We start from the raw sequence: 18,049 nt of genomic DNA, 5'->3' as shown, positions 1-18,049 counted from the left end.
CTCAAATAAACCCATTCCACCCTCTGAGGACAAACTGCCCCTTCCTCTCAACTTCCAAAAAGATCTGGATGTCAGTTCCGATCTGAATATTGAAAAGCAAGCATTGTTCTGTCAAGCCTTACTTGATGAAAGGTCTCACCACTTGAAATAACTGAGTTTTAAATTATTGCAAGTGCCACGTCCAGAATATAATCATCAGAAATTTCTAAAATTCAAAGAGACATATTTAAATGTTGGGTTCTTCAGTAAAGTGTATTCAGACAAGTTAGAAAGACACTTAATATGCCAGTGGAAATTGTTTTCCTTGACCATTTTGTTTTCAGGAAGTGATTCATTAACTTCCCTCAGTAACCAGTGAACATCTTAGAACCAGTCTGTTTGGTAATCTCTGATCTTAAATGCTTTGTTCACAGTAGTCTGAGGCCTCTCCTTCCAGCTCAGAGCAAAGAAGCCTGGAAAGAAATGCAGCATGGTGCCAGGTATTTATCCTGACAGGAGAGCAGACCCATGCATTGTGGACACAATTTTTAAATTTAAGGAGACGTGGTACTGAACAAACAAGATAGAGTTCAACTTCCCTCTGTGAGACAGGCCATAAAATAAGCCTCTATTCAGAATGCTGTGATGCACAAGGGGAATTCACGGTAGCTTCTATTGTAAGCGATGTCAGTTCTGTAGTGGCTATTAATCTCTTACCTTTGTCCTTTCACTATTAATGATACAAATATACAGGAGTCTGCATAATGTTCAGCATCATTTGTAACTCCTCAGGTACCAAATGCAGCAAGATAATAATATTCAGGTTTGGGTAAACAAGTGGCAAATAACATTTGTGCCAAACAAATACCAAGCAATCTCTGTCTCTAACAAGAGAGAGTCTAACCATTGCCCCTTGTCATTACCATCTCTGAATCCACCACTATCAACATCCTGGGGTTACCATTCACTAGAAACTGAACTGGACCAGCCATATAAATTTAGATCTGGCAGCACAGCTCTGAAGAAGTCATACCAGACTCAAATGCTAAACCTATTTCTCTCAACACAGATGTGCCAGGCTTGCTGAGTTTCTCTAGCATTTTCTGTACTTGTTTCAGATTTCCAGCATCCATAATGTTTTGCTTCTATTCCACACAAGTACTATGGTTACAAGAACAAGTCAGAGGTTAGGAATCCTGCAGCAAGTAACTCACCTCCCGACTCTGCAAAGTCTGCTACCATCCAAAAGCCTCAAGTCAGGAGTTTGATGAATACCTGGAATCCATTTGCCTGGATAAGGGTAACTCTAACTCTCAGGAAGCTTGATATCATCCAGGACAAAGCTCAGCTTGATTGGCACCACACGAACAAACATCCACCACCAACATGCAGTACCAGCAGTGTGTACAATCTACAAGATGCACTGCAGAAATTCATTAAGACCCCCTAATCAGCACCTTTCAAAGCCTCAAACTTCTACCTGTAGGAAGACAAGGGCAGCGAATATCCCCATGGGAACACCACCACCAGCAGGAGCCATTCCTGCTCTTCAAGCCTGTTTTGAGCGCACTGACTGGCTCAGGGACGTGGCAACCGATGGTGATTCCATCAACTTAGAGGAGTACACGGTGTCGGTGATTTGCTACATTAGCAAGTGTATTGGCATCACCATGTCCGAGACCATCACTTCTCACCTCAACCAGAAGCCTTGGATGACCACAAAGGCGTGTACGCTACTGAGGCCCTGTGATTCTGCCTTCAGAGCAGATGACAAGGGAGCCCTAACAACAGCGAGGGTCAACCTGACCCGGGCCATCAAAGAGGCAAAGCGTGCACATGCACAGAGAATACACAGCCACATTCAGGACAGCGGCGATACGCGGGGCATGTGGAAGGGCATCCAGGTCATCACCAACCACAGAACAGCATTGCCTGCTTGTGCTGATGATGCCTTCCTCCCAGATGACTTGAACAACTTCTATGTACAGGTTTGAGGCATGAAATGACATGACAGTGAAGAAGACCACCAGGTCTGAATGTGGACAAAACGAAAGAGATGGTTGTTGACCTCAGGAGGGCATGGAGTGACCACTTTTTGTTGGACATTGATGGCTCCACTGTGGAGACAGTGAAGACCACCACATTTCTCAGTGTCCACCTGGCAGAGAGTCGCACCCAGTCCCTCAACATCAGCTCCATAGCCAAGAAAGCCTGGCAATGTCTCTACTTTCTGCATAGGCTGAGGAAAGCACCCCCCTGCCCCCAATCCTCACCACAGTCTATAGAGGGTTCATTGAGAGTACCCTGAGCTGCTGCATCACTGCCTGGTTTGGGAATTGCACCGTCTTGGATTGTAAGACGGATAGTGAGGACAGCTGAGAGGGTCATCAGGGTCTCTCTTCCCTCCATTACAGACATTTACACCACAAACTGCATCCGAACGGCTAACAGCATTGTGGAAGACTCCACACACCCCTCACTCAAACTCTTCTCCCTCCTGCCATCTGGCAGAAGGTACCGGAGCATTCAGTCTTTCATGGCCAAGCTGTGCAACAGTTTTTTCCCCCGAGCCATCAAGGTTGACCCACAGCATTGTGGGTCAACCTTCAGCATGTGGACTGTAGACTGTAGCAGGTCAAGAAACTCAAGTTATCTTGAGAATGTGACATAAAAGGAGTTCTGAGATTTAAATATTAATGAACTGAAACCTGTAACCCATTCTAAAGATGAAAAGCTTAACAACAATCAAGGTTTATTTTACTTGCATGACAGTGTAATCTTTTGCTATAAATTCTGTTTCTTAGAACATAGAACATTACAACGCAGTACAGACCCTTCAGTTGCGCCGATCTGTGGAACCAATCTGAAGCTTATCTATCCTACACTGCTCCATTTTCATCCATAGGTTTATCCAATGTCCATTTAAATGGCATTAAACTTGGCAGGTCTACTACTGTTTAGATCTGACTGGTGCTGGAAAAGCACAGCAGGTCAGGCAGCATTGGATGAGCAGGAAAATCGACATTTCAGGCAAAAGCCCTCCCTGATGAAGGGCTTATGTCCGAAACGTCGATTCTCCTGTTCCTTGGATGCTGCCTGACTTGCTGCGCTTTTCCAGCAACACATTTTCAGCTCAATTAAGTCACCTCTCAACCTTCTTCCTTCTAATGAAAACAGCTCCACGTCCCTTAGCCTTTCCTCATGAGACCTTCCCTCTGAACCCTTTCCAAAGCTTCCACATCCTTCCTATAATGCAATGACCAGAACTGCATGCAATACTCCAACTGCAGCTGCACCAGAGTCTTGTGATCCTGCTTCACAACCACCTGAAGAAGGAGCAGTACTCTGAAAGCTATTGCTTCCAAATATACCTGTTGGATTATAACCTGATGTTGTGTGATTTTTAACTTTTTTAACTCCCAGTCCAACACTGGCTCCTCCACATTGCAGTTCAAGAAGGCAGCTCACTAACACTTTCACAAAGGCAACTAGGGCTGGGTAATAAATGCCAGTCAGCCAGCGATGCCCATGTCCGTGGATGTGTTTTTAGTAAAGTCAACAGTACGATTTCAAATATTTCATATACTGTGTACTAAAATGTTATCTTTTAAAAGAATAGGGAATGATGTAAATATTGCGGAACACACATCTCAGGAAAGAGGTCAGGGTGAACAATGGCTTGGGCCTCCCTCACTGTCAAGTGGAGGCAGGGAAAAAGTCATTGAGAAAGCTGGCAGAGTCCCCACACCTAGAGAAATAAATCTGGAAAGGATAGCATGGTGAGTGAACAAGTGGAACACTGGAACCATCAACACACAGTGCCCTGTGGCTTAATTCTGAATGGAAGTTGTATCAATTATTTCATCTGTGAATGTGTGAAAGTAACCGCCAACTGTGTCACAGTTTGATGGTCCATTTGAGTTTAACAGATAACAACACTGGATTACTCTGATCTTTGTGAATTCCTTTGTAGAGAATCATGTTTTTTTTTGTCATACTTCTACTTCTTCTGTTTAAACTCACTGTCAGAAAGTTTAACTCTGATTTCAAGTTATTTAAGAAGAAACTTATTAGTAGCAGACACAGTGGAACATATCCAGTCACATCAGTTTAACCAACAAACTACTCGACTTTTCAATAAGAGTCTTTTTCATTATCTCTCTCTTCTATCTTATTCCATCACGAGTGCACATGCCTGCATCTGACAGCTCTGAAATCTAGGACTTTGAAGTTATAAAAGATATTTTCTCTTAGGTAATTTTCACATTTTCAAGCACTTGCTCCAGTGCGAGATAGTTCGATCTGTCATGATTTGGCAGAAGATTGAGAGACTGCCAGGCTCACTTTGCATTCAGAGATCAGAACAAATGAGCAATTTATCAAAGAATGAAGTCAGTACAAAAGACTTCAGGTTCAGAGTCTATCAGCAGATAATGAGAAAATCTTTCAGGGGAACCTCCCTCTGCCCACTTCACAAAGCAAAATTTTGTTCACTGGTTTAAAGTTGGCAGGTAAATGTTCAGACCACTTATTTTTAACAGAACAATATAACAAAATCATTCTGCAACTATCACCCAGATCCATTTAATTGACCCTTCATTTTTGTCATAGAAATCTGAAATCACCTACAGACTATTTCATGAGATTTTCTTTTGCATTTATTAAAGATAGTAATATTTATCAAAGTTAACAACAGTCCTGCCTAAATAAAGATCAAATCAGTAATTTCTGGATTCCAAAGGAAGCCACATCTCCCAACAGTATTTCTTTTCTCTTTCACAAGACCTGGGCCTCACTGTCAAGACTCTGGACTGAGTCACTTGCTAGACCTATTCAGAGAGCAATGTCACATTCTTGGTTGTCTGACCTGGGTAAGGATGAAGGCACCCTTCCCTAGATGACATAAATGAAGCAGAGAGGTTTTTAGACCAATCGATGATAGTTCAATCCAAAGAAGAGGCATATCAGATTTAAACATTTACTCAGCTTCACCCTTCACAGATATTACCAGATTTGCAGAGTTTCTCCAGCACTTTGTTTTTATTTATAATTGATGATAGTTTCCTGGTCACTATAACTGATTAGATTTCTGTTCCAGGTTTATTAATTAAGATTTGAACCCATGATCCCAGCTTACTTATATTATCTTTGTATTACCATCTCCCCCATAGACAGTAGATGAGCTGAATGGCCGGCAATTCTCTTTCTCTTGTTGATGATGCGAGTGGGAGGTCCTTTGTTCAGGTGGATTATGTAAAAATGGACAACTCATTGCTTTTGATTCCAACTTCTTCTGAAGGAAGCCATTACTCACATCTAAGCCAATGAGTGCAGAGTCCCAGCTCAGTCCAATTCAGTTGAGATCACTGGGTACTGTGGAGCAGCTCAGACCAACCGTGTTTGAGTTTTTCTTTCTATGTATTGAGGACCACTGACTGCACAGCAACATTGTTCACTCTTTCATGGTTAACACCCTATTTTAGTTGACAAAGTTAAAAATCACACAACACCAGGATATAGCCCAACAGGTTTATTCGGAAGCATGAGCTTTTGGAGCGCTGCGCCTTCATCAGATGGTTGTCAGATGCTTCAACAGCTATTTTAGTGTAGCTCAGTTAACCACACTATTACACTGTATGTCTCCCAATATAGGCCAGATTGAGGAACAGATATGTAAGCAGCTCATGGAAGGAGGTAAAAACAACAGGATTGTTGTATTGGGTGAGTTAACTTTCCTAATATTGACTGGGATTCCCTTAGAACCACGGGCCTAGAAGAGACAGAATGTGTCAGGTGCGTCATAAAATCTCTACATGCAGAAAGAGGCCACCCAGTCCATCAAATCTGCACCAACTCTCCAAAGAGCAACCATACAGCCCCCACTCTATCCCCTTGGCTAATCCACCTAACCTGCATATTACAGGCCAATTTAGCATGGCCACTCCACTTAATCTGCATATCTTCGGACTCTGAGAGAAAACTGGAATACCCAGCAGAAACCCACATGGACACAAGCTCCACACAGACACTTGTCAGGGGCTGAATTGAACCTGGGTGTCTAGCACCTTGAGGCTGCAGTGCTAACTACTGAGCCACCCAGGTGGGTTTCTTGAAATGATATGTAGATATTCCATCTAGGAAAGGGGTCATATTAGAGTTTGAATCAGTGAATGAGCCTGTACAGGTTATTGACATTTCAGTGGGGGAGCACTTTAGGAGCAGTCATCACAATTCTGTAAGTTTTAAGATAGTTATGAAAAGATAAGACTGGTCCTCAGGTGAAAATGTTTAACTGGGAGAAGGTTAATTTCAGCATTATTATGCAGCAACTGGAGAAATTAGACTGGGGACAGCTATTTGATGCTAAATCCACATCTGACATATGGAAATCTTTGAAAGATCAACTGATCAGAGTTCAGAACCAGCATGTTCCTATGAAGATAAAAGATACGGATGGCAAGGTTGCGAACACTGCATGACAAGAAATAGTGAAAGTTAAGTCAAAAAGGAAAAGGAAGCATATATAAGGTTCAGTAAACTGAAATTAGACATGCCCTTGAAGAATATAAAGGAAGTGGGAAAGAACTTAGTCAAGGAATTAGGAGGGCTAAAATAGGCCATTAACTTAGCAAATAGAAATAAGGAGAATCCCTAGGTATTATTAGCAGGACTTATACACTTAATGGTAAAGTCCTAGGGAGTGTTGCTGAACAAAGTGTAGGTTCATAGCTCCTTGAAAGTGGAGTAGCAGGTAGCTAGGATAGTGAAGAAGGCGTTTGGTATGCTTTCCTTTATTGGCCAGAGTATTGAGTACAGGAGTTGGGAGGTCATGTTGCGGCTGTACAGGACATTGGTTAGGCCACTGTTGGAATATTGCGTGCAATTCTGGTCTCCATCCTATCAGAAAGATGTTATGAAACTTGAAATGGTTCAGAAAAGATTTACAAAGATGTTGCCAGGGTTGGAGGATTTGACCTCATGGGAGAGGCTGAACAGGCTGGGACTGTTTTCCCTGGAGTGTCAGAGGGTGAGGGGTGACCTTATAGAGGTTTACAAAATCATGAGGGGTATAGATAGGATAAATAGATAAAGTCTTTTCCCTGGGGTGGGCGAGTCCAGAACTAGAGGGCATAGGTTTAGGGTGAGAGGGAAAGATATAAAAGAGACCTAAGCGACAACCTTTTCATGCAGAGGGTGGTACGTGTATGGAATGAGCTGCCAGAGGATGTGGTGGAGGCTGGTACAATTGCAACATTTAAAAGGCAACTGAATGGGTATATGAATAGGAAGAGTTTGGAGGGATATGGGCTGGGTGAGACTGGATTGGGTTGGGATATCTGGTCGGCATGGGCAAGTTGGACCGAAAGGTCTGTTTCCATGCTGTGCATTTCTATGACTGAATGACTTATACTAGGAAGAAGATGATAGCTAGGGAAAGGATGGATCCACTCAAGGACGAAGGAATTAATGAATGGAGCTAGGACAAGTGGGTGAGATCCTTAATAAGTAATTGCATTGGTTTTCAGTATGGGGAAAGACATGAATAATAGTAAAATAAGTGAGGGTCATGTTGATTTTCAGGGGCATATTGATATTAAGGAGAAGGTGATGTTGGGTGTCTTGAAAAACATTAAGGTAAATAACCCCCTAAGGATTGATAGGATCTAACCCAGCATGCTAAAGGAGGCAAGGGAGGAGATTGCTGGGGTCTTGCCAGAGATCTGTGTGTCCACTTTAGTCTTAGGCAAGGTTCCAGAAGACTGGATAATAACCAATGTTATTCCTTTGTTTAAGAAGGACAACAGGGATTGTCCAGGAAATCATAGGCCAGTGAGCCTTACATCAGTGCTGGGAAATAATTGGGGAAGTTTCTTACAGACAGGATGTGCTTGCATTTGCAAAAGGGTTGTCTTATTAGGGACAGTCAACATGGCTTTATGCAGGGACGGATTGTTTCACAAATTGGATTGAGTCTTTTGTGGATGTGATGAAGATGACTATTGAGGATAGGACAGTGGATGTTGTCTACATGGACTTTATTAAAGCATTTGACAAGATCTTCGAGAGTCATAGACTCATACAATATAGAAACAGACCCTTCTGTCCAACTCATCCATGCTGACCAAGTTTCCCAAACTAAACTAGTCCCACTTGCCTGTTTTTGGCCCATATCTCTTTAAAACTTTCCCATTCATGTACAAATCCTAATGTCTTTTAAATATTGTAACGGCACCTGCATCTACTTCTTCCTCTGGCAATTTGTTCCACTGACAATTTCCCTCTGTGAGGGAAATTTGCCCTTCAGCACCCTTTTAAACCTTCCTCCTCTCATGTCAAAAATAGTTTTGAACTCCCCCACATTAAGGGAAAGACCTTTGCTATCCACCTTATCCAAGGTAGACAAGTAGGAGGCTGGAAGAACACAGCAAGCCTAGGAGCATCAAGAGGTGGAGTAGTCTCCTTACCCAAGCCCCTCATGATTTTATAAACCTCTATAAGGTCACCCCTCAGCCTCGTGTGCTACAGTGAAAGAAGTCTCAGCCTATCCAGCCTCTCCTTATAACTCAAACCTTCCAGTCCCAACAACACCCTGATAAATCTTTTCTGAACTCTCTCCAATTTAATAATATCCTTCCTACAGGGTGGCACAGTGGTTAGCACTGCTGCCGCACAGTGCCACAGACCTGGGTTCAAGGCGACTGACTGTGTGGAGTTTGCACATTCTCCCCGTGTCTGCGTGGGTTTCCTCCAGCTGCTCCGGTTTCCTCCCACAGTCCAAAAATGTGCAGGTTAGGTGAATTAGCCATGCTAAATTGCCCGTAGTGTTGGGTGAAGGGGTAAATGTAGGGGTGGGTTGCGCTTCGGCAGGTCGGTGTGGACTTGTTGGGCCAAAGGGCCTGTTTCCACACTGTAAGTAACCTAATCTAATCTAATCTACAGCAGGGTGATGCTGGACACAGTACTCCAAAAGTGTTCTCGCCAACATCCTGTACAACCTTAACATGACATCCCAACTCCTGTACTCAATGGACTGAGCAGTGAAGGCAAGCATAATAAACGCTTTCTTAACCACGCTGTCTTTCAAAGAACTATATACCTGTGCACCTAGGTCTCTCTGTTCATTTCCCAATGCCCTACATTAGCTGTATCATTCCTGCCCTTGTTCATTTCACCAAAATGCAACACCTCGCATTTATCAAAATGCGACTTGTCAGCTTATTGGCCCATTTGATCAAGATAACTTTGTAATCTTAGATAACTTTATTCACTGTCTCTCATGATAGGCTAGCACAGAAGATTTAGTCACAGTGAGTTGGTAAGTTGGATACAAAATTGGCTTGGTCATAGAAGACAGAGGGTAGTTGTGGAGGAGTGTTTTTCTAACTGGAGGTGTGTGAGCAGTGGTGTTCCACAAGGATCAGGGCTGGGATCTCTGCTGTTTGTAATATATGTAACATTTTGGATAAAAATGTAGGTGGGCTGATTAATAAGTTATTAGATGACATGAAAATTGGTTAAAAAGCACACTACCAGGTTATACTCCAACAGGTTTAGTTGGAAGCACTTCAGAATGCAGCTCCTTCGTCAGGTGATTGTGGAGAATAAGATTGTAAGACACAGAATTTATAGCAATGATGTAACTGAAAATAAATATTGAAAAAGACCTAGACTGTTTGTTAAGTCTCTCATCTTTTAGAATGACCATGTTGGTTTCAGTTCTTTCATATGTAAATCGCAAAACCTTTTTTAAAAGTTACATTCTCATGTGCACTTTAATAATTGGTGCCATGTTGGCCCAGATAAGGTATTGACGGTGATAATCCCTGTGAGGCTGTCTGTGCCACAATGGTCAGGTTGATTCTAATCTAAAAAAATGGATTTCTAGAGTCTTACTTGGATTCATGCAGTTTTTGAGTAAAGTAAAATGTAATTCTGCAAGCACAAATTCAACCCAAAAAGTTATATGTATATGTATGCATGTGTATGAGTATACGCAGGGGGGGGGTGCAGTTATGAGAATCTGTGAGAGGGTGTGTGTATGTGTGTGAGTGTGAGTGTAAAGGGGTTTAAGTCTTTGAGAGGATGTGTGTGGGAGTGTATGTGTGAGTGTATGAGAGAGGGTCTGAGTGTGTGTGTGTCCATCTGTCTGTGTGTGTGTATAGTGCAATAGGATCACCTTAGTGTGACATGAGGCCATCCCCATGGGTACTGAACCTAAAGGTCTGAGGTCAAATGTCCTGGACCACTGAAGTGTTCTCCGACTGGGAGGGAACACTCCTGTCTGTAGATTGTTCTGCGGTGTCCATTCATCTGTTGCCATAGCCTCTGTTTGGTCTTGCCAATGTACCAAGCCTCAGGGCATGCAGCATATGAGACAGACATTGTTGGCTGAATTACATGAGTACCTGCCACGTACATGGTGGGAGGCATCCCCACACGTAATGGTGGTATCTGTGTCGACATTCTGACACATCGACTGTGCAAAGGTTGTATGGTATTGTGCTGAAAGCTGGGCAGTTATGAACAATGATCTGTTTGAGGTTTGTTTGGTCGTTTAAAGGCTAGAAATGCAGATGTGGGGAAGATCTTGGCGAGGTGCTCATCCTCATTGATAATGTATTGCAGGCTGCGAAGAACATGGCGTAGTTTTTTGGCTCCTGGAATCGGTTGCAGTTCGCGTCTGTCTCCTGAGGAGGTCATTACGGTTCCTCACTGTGGTACGTTGGAACTGGCGGTTGATGAGTTGAGCATCGTACCCCGTTCTTACGAGGACATCCCTGAGTACTTCCAAGTGCCCATCACGTTCCTCCTCATCTGAATAGATCCTGTGTGTGCGTAAGGCTTGTCCATAGAGGATGGCTGTTTTAATATGTTTCAGGTGGAAGCTGGAGAAGTGTAGAATCGTGAATTTATCCGTGGGTTTGCAGTAGAGTGAAGTGCTGAGGTGCCCATCCTTGATGGAGATGTATCTGTCCAAGAATGAGATAGATAGTGGAGAGTAATCCATGGTGAGTTTGATGGTGGAATGAAACTTGTTGATATCACTATGTAGTTTTTTTCAGTGACTTCTCTCTATGGGTCTAGAGGAAGAAAATGTCGTCAATGTATCTGGTGTATAGTGTTGGTTGGAGGTCCTGTGTAGAGAAGAAGTCTTGTTCGAACCTATGCATGAGCATGTTGTCATATTGGGGTGCAAATTTGGTCCACCTGGCTGTTCCATGTGAAGTCATGTGAAGAACCAGTGGTAAAGAAGGCATACAGCATATTTGCCTTCATTAGTCAGGCATTGAGGATAAAAGTTAGCAAGTCATGTTGCAGCTGTAAAAGACTTCAGTTAGGCCACATCTGGATTATAGTGCGCATTTGTGATTGCCATGCTGGAGGAAGGATGTGGAGGCTTTGGAGTGGTTCAAACAGGTTTACCAGGGTACTGCTGGATTGGAGTGTATTAGATATAAGGAGACGTTTGAACAAACTTGTATTGTTTTCACTAGAGCATCGGAGACTGAGGGGATGATCTGTTAGAAGAATATAAAATTATGAGAGGTACAGTAGGGTGGATAGTCAGAGTTTTTTCTCTCCGGATGGAAACATCAAATTCTAAGGGCATAGGTTTAAGGTGAAAGGATGGAAGTTTAAAGGAGATATGCCAGGAAAGTTGTTTATACAGAGGGTGGTAGGTGCCTGGAACGTGCTGCCAGGGGAGGTGCTAGAATCAGATATAATAGAAAAGTTTAAGAGGCATTTGGACAGTTAAATGAACGGGCAATATAGAGAAATACGGACCTTGTACAAGCGGATGGGATTCATTTAGAATGGCAGACACTGCAGTGCAGTACTAAGGGAATGCTACACTGTCGGACTTGCTATCTTTTGAATGACATGTTAAGATTCCAAGGCACTATTTCTAAGCAAGGCAGTTATTTGGAAAAGCAGAGCCTAAGGTATCACTAGGCCACATTGTGTGATGTCTTCCAGCTAATGTGCGATATACCTTTAAGGGGCATGCTCATGATATCATCACTTCACATGACCTAATGGGATAACAGTCTCAGTCTCCATCGTAGGAGAAAGTGAGGACTGCAGATGCTGGAGATCAGAGCTGAAAATGTGTTGCTGGAAAAGCGCAGCAGGTCAGGCAGCATCCTAGGAGCAGGAGAATCGATGTTTCGGGCATGAGCCCTTCTTCCTGAAGAAGGGCTCATGCCCGAAACGTTGATTCTCCTGCTCCTTGGATACTGTCTGCCCTGCTGCGCTTTTCCAGCAACACATTTTCAGCTCAGTCTCCATCGTACTGAGCTCTGACCTTGGCAGCATGACATGCTGAGGGAACTGTGCATGTGAATTGCTCAGCTTGGGCCGAAGTACATAAGTACATTATGTGGAGACCAGGGCATTGAATTCTTCATTGCTCCATGGCTCCCAGCATACTGTTATACTGTGGGAGTTAACATGGGCTAGGAGCAGGCAGGTAGGACGAGTTTGGTTTGGGATTGTGATTGGCGTGGACTGGTTGGACCGAAGGGTCTGTTTCTGTGCTGAGTGATTCTATGACTCTGTGAGTATCACAGTGTGATGTCACCAGATCATTACACCATGTCATGTCACAGATGGGTGACAATGAGGTCACTCCAATCAGACCTTATGGAATAGTGTAGTTAGATGGGCTTCAGATTGATTCCACAGGTCGGTGCAACATCAAGGGCCGAAGGGCCTGTACTGCACTGTAATGTTCTATGTTCTATATGTTCTATTTTTCCACCACCTCCAAACAGACCCCACCACCAGGGATATATTTCCCTCCCCACCCCTTTCCGCCTTCCGCGAAGACCGTTCTCTCTGTGACTACCTGGTCAGGTCCACACCCCCCTACAACCCACCCTCCCATCCTGGCACCTTCCCCTGCCCCTGCAGGAATTGCAAAATCTGCACCCACAACTCCTCCCTCACCTCCATCCAAGGCCCTAAAGGAGCCTTCCACATCCATCAAAGTTTTACCTGCACATCCACCAATATCATTTATTGTATCCGTTGCTCCCGATGCGGTCTCCTCTACATTGGGGAGACTGGACGGCTCCTAGCAGAGCGCTTTAGGGAACATCTCCGGGACACCCGCACCAATCAACTCCACCGCCCTGTGGCCCAACATTTCAACTCCCCCTCCCACTCTGCCGAGGATATGGAGGTCCTGGGCCTCCTTCACCGCCGCTCCCTCACCACCCAACGACTGGAGGAAGAACGCCTCACCTTCCACCTCGGAACACTTCAACCCCAGGGCATCAATGTGGACTTCAACAGTTTCCTCATTTCCCTTTCCCCCATCTCACCCTAGTTCCAAACTTCCAGCTCAGCACTGTCCCCATGACTTGTCCTACCTGCCTATCTTCTTTTCCACCTATCCACTCCACCCTCCCCCGCCCCCGACCTATCACCTTCATCCCCTCCCCCGCTCACCTATTGTACTCTATGCTACTTTCTCCCCACCCCCACCCTCCTCTCACTTATCTCTCCACCCTTCAGGCTCTCTGCCTTTATTCCTGGTGAAGGGCTTTTGCCCGAAACGTCAATTTTACTGCTCCTCGAATGCTGCCTGAACTGCTGTGCTCTTCCAGCACCACTTATCCAGAATATTTTTCCCTCAATCAACATTACAAAACCAATAGTCTAGTCATTGTCATACTGCTGTTGTGGAAGATTACTGTGCGTGAATTTGTTGTTGAGTTTCTTGCATTACAAAAGGGACCTCACTTCAAAAAAATTCATAGGCAGTGAAGTACTTTGAGACATTAATTCATTAATAAAAGCACTGCACAAATTCAAGATTTTCTTTGGAGTTTTGTACTAATCTATATTTTGTCCAACTCAAGATCTTTTTGTAATTCACTCAAGCAATGTTAGCATTGCTGGCTCGTCCAGCATTTATTACCCATCCTGACTGCTCTGGAGAAAGTAGTGATGAGCTGACTTCTTCAATTACTATAGTCCATTGGTTAAGGGACACCCATAATGCCCTTCTGGCATTATGACCCAGCGACTCTGAAGGAACAGTGAGGTATTTCCAAGTCAGGATGATGAGTGGTTTGGTGGGAATCTTTCAGGTGGTAGTGATCCCAGTATATGCTACCCTTTCTCTGTTATTGATCCCAACATGGACCATGACTCTTGGCTGTTCAGCCTTCCCCTTCAGAATACCCTGTGACCATTCCGTGACATCCGTGATCCTGGCACACAGAAGGCAACATGTCATCCTGGAGTGACATTTAAGGTTGCAGAAATGCCTGTCTTTACCCCTCACTAATAACTTCTCTACCAGTACTCTCCTTCCACATTTCTTCTCCACAACTCACACCCCTCAAGTAGCTGGACTACCCTCAGTGCCATGTCCTTGTCTCTGGATGGCTTCCACAGAGGAACACCACTCTCACTGTTTTCCAAGACCGAGAAACATTTTGTGAGTGAGGTACACTCACGGATTTCCTGATGCCACACTTCGATTCTGTTGAAGCAGCTCCACCCCCTGGATCTGTCTGATTCTGGACATGCCTGGTCAATTTTCACATTATTGGGTAAATTCAGTGTTGCAGCTGGGGGTTAGTTTAGCTCAGTTGGCTGGATGGCTAGTTTGCAAAGCAGTGAGATGTCAAAAGTGTAGGTTCAATCCATGAAGGTCTTAAATTCTCCTCTCAGGTTAAATCAATACCAGTCATCTCTTTCTAATGAGAGAGCAGCCATGTGGTCTGGTAAGGCTATGACAAGTTGATTGAATTTTGCAGCTGATCAGCTTGACTAGTGTCATAGTTGGATCTGGAGCACAAGTCTTCAGTCCTATTACTGAAACGTTGTCAGGGAAAGATTAGACTTCTATTCACTGAAATTTAGAAGAGAAAGGGATGACTTAATTGAAAAATATAAGGTCCTGAGCAGACAACAAGATGCTTCCTCTTGTGGGAAAATCGGGAAGTGTGGGGGCCTCTGTTTAAGCTTAAGATGGAGATAAGGAGATATCTTTTCTCAGACAGTCATGAATCTTTGGAACTGTCTTCCTCTAAAAGATGGTGTAATACTTTTAAGGCAGATTCTTGGGAAACAAGGAGGTGACGGTTAATGGGATACGAGGGGTTGAGCTTTCAGTTAGATTAGCCACAATTTTATTTAATGTTGAAACATGTTCAACGGGTTGAGTGGTTGACCACTGCTTCATATGTTCCTTCATGAAGGAAATAGCCTCCCTGCATCTTCCTCCTCAAAACCCCTCAGGAACTTACACGTTTCAATAAGGTTACTTCTTATTCTTCTAAATGCCAATGGTACAGGCGAAGACAGCAATCTTTCCTCATAAGATAACCCACTTCATGCCAGGAATCAGGCCAAGTCAATCTTTCTTAAATTGCTTCTTTTGTGCAAGTACATCCTTTTCCAAAAAAGGTGTCTGTCTTCCAGATGAGGTGTCACTAATCTCACTTGTACAGTTGCAGTAAAGTTTCCACTGACCTTCTATTCTCCCTGCAATAAACATCAATATTTTATTTACCTTCTTAATCACTTGCTCTATCAAAATTAATGTTTTGTGATTCATGTACCAGGACACCAACATCCTTCTGTACCTAAGAGTTCTACAATTTCTCCCCATTTCAGTAAAATGCTGTTTTTCTCTGTTTCCTGTCAAAGGCAAGTTCGCATTTTTCCATGTTATACTTCACCTACCAACCTTTAGGCCACTGACTTAACCTGTGTATATCCCTTTACACTGTCCACCTCCTCTTGATAACTCACTTCACCAAATAATGGATTGACCTCAAATGTTTTTGAAGTGAATGGTGGTAGCTGATTTGCAGTTTTCTTTCCATTTTTTGTTTACAGTGAGTCAATTGGAGTGGTAGGGCTGTGGGACTGCTAAGCCAGGAGCAGAGAGGAGGAATTGTGAATGGATGGAGAGGATGGGGCCTGTAGACAGAGGTTGAGCAAAGAATGTAGGAATTTTTTTCAATTATTCATTCACAGATGAGGGCATCACTAATTAGGCCAGCTTTTATTCCTCATCCCTAATTGCCCAGAGGACAGTTTAAGAACCAACAACATTGCTGTGGGTCTGGAGTCTCATATAATGCCAGACCAAGTAAGGATGGAAGTTTCCTTCCCTAAAGATACCAGGTTGTTTTTTCCAACAATCAACCACAGATAATGGTCATCATTACACTCTTAATTTCAGATTATTTTTTCTTAAGTACGGAGGAATTCAACCCCAGGTCCCCAGGACAGTACTTTGGTCTCTGGATTAATAAACTAATGATAATACCACTAGGTATATCATCTCTCCTTCCCATGGGGAGTGTTAGAAGGTCAGACAGATATTCAAGATGGCAGACTGGAATGGTCAGCAGGATGATCCATTAGATTTTATAGATTTTTTTAGATTTAGGTTTAGGTTTTATTGCCACTTGTACTCAAGCATGGGCTACAAGAGTGCACTGAAAAGTCCAAAGCCTTGCGAGTGGTAGTGAAGTCTGGTGTGCCCGATGGAGGTCAGCAGTGGTGAAGGCAGCTGACAAGCACAAGCGGGTCTTAGCTAGCGTGGGTGAAAGCATGCCCAGGGCAGGGGAGTATGAGCCCTCTTAGGAAAAGCCCAGTTTGCAGCGTTTGCTAGACCAATGGCTTGAAAAAGGAGTTTAATCTTTGACTTTTTAACTTTAGTTCTTTATTTTTCCACTTTTATTCTAAGAAGACTGTAGTGCTGAACTTTTTAACTTATTTATTTCTTTTTCTATTTCTCTAACTCAGAATTTGTATCTAGGTACATTATATAATTTCTGACTTGGAAATATATCACTGACTTAACAAAACATGGCACTATAGAATGTAGTGAGAACGTGACACATTGTCATTAGGGTGAGGAGGCATTTGTGATGGAGGGGAAAGTTAGTTGCTGGGGTGAAGTGGATTTACTTGGAGGTGACAGAAGGAACTGATGTTTCTCTTGGCCAGACTCGGAATAGAAATTTCCATTCTAGAGAGCCATCCTCACATCTCCTCAGCTATTGGGTTCTCTGAAGCCTGGAAAATCCAATTGGACAGTGTTAGGATAAAATGGAGAAAAAGAATTGAGGCACATGGCCTCATTAAGATATTTAAATGAGGTGGTTATCCACATGTCCATCCCAAGTTCATTAAAATTGAGTTAGAGGCAGGTTGAGGTCATGATTGGGATTTTGAATGCTTAAAACTTCCAAGGTAAACCAATAGAATTTTGTGAAGTTTAAGTTCCCCGTTGCATATCTGCAGATATGCAAAATATCTTTAAGACACATGCTCATGATGTCATCATGATATCTTGACATGATTGTATAAAGGTCTGTCTCCATCTTATTGAATTCTGTCCTCTTGCAGCATGATGTGGAGGTGCCAGTGTTGGACTGGGGTGGACAAAGTTAAAAATCACTCAACACCAGGTCATAGTCCAATAGGTTTATATGGAAGTACTAGCTTTCAGAGTACTGGATCAAAAGACACAGAATTTATAGCAAAAGATCATAGTATCATGCAATTAAAATGATGTATTGAACAAACCTAGATTGCTGTGAAGCCTTTCGTCTTTTAGAATGGGGTTGCAGGTTTCGCTTCACTAATATGTAAATCCCAGAACTTCTTTCAAGTTAAATTCTCAAGATAACTTAAGGTTTTATTTTTAAAAAGGTGACATGTCAGCTCAGACAATGCATTAAAGCTGTGAGGTTAGAATCTGTCTGTAACCCAATCTTGAGTCAGACTGGTTCTATTTCCAAAATAGGAATTTATAAAATGTTATATGGATTGACTTCCTGAATTGCTTGCCTGCAGGTTGTACGTTTTGAGCAAAAATAGAATGTATCTACAAATACAATTCTGCAAATGCAAATTTTCAGATCTTGCAGCATGACACACTGAGGGAAACATGCTCTAGTACATCCACGTTGCTTGTCTTGAGTCCAGATACACAATGCCTGTAATTGTAATGTTCTCATGTAAATACCCAGGGGTGTAATAAAAATTAATTGAGTTTAAGAACCACATCTTATGTTACAGGAGCTAATAT

The sequence above is a fragment of the Chiloscyllium plagiosum genome, unplaced genomic scaffold, assembly GCF_037043375.1.
Source record: "Chiloscyllium plagiosum isolate Xiang-an unplaced genomic scaffold, Cpla_swu_hap1 HiC_scaffold_39, whole genome shotgun sequence".
In the NCBI taxonomy this organism is placed as follows: Eukaryota; Metazoa; Chordata; class Chondrichthyes; order Orectolobiformes; family Hemiscylliidae; genus Chiloscyllium; species Chiloscyllium plagiosum.
This window is presented reverse-complemented; position numbering follows the sequence as displayed.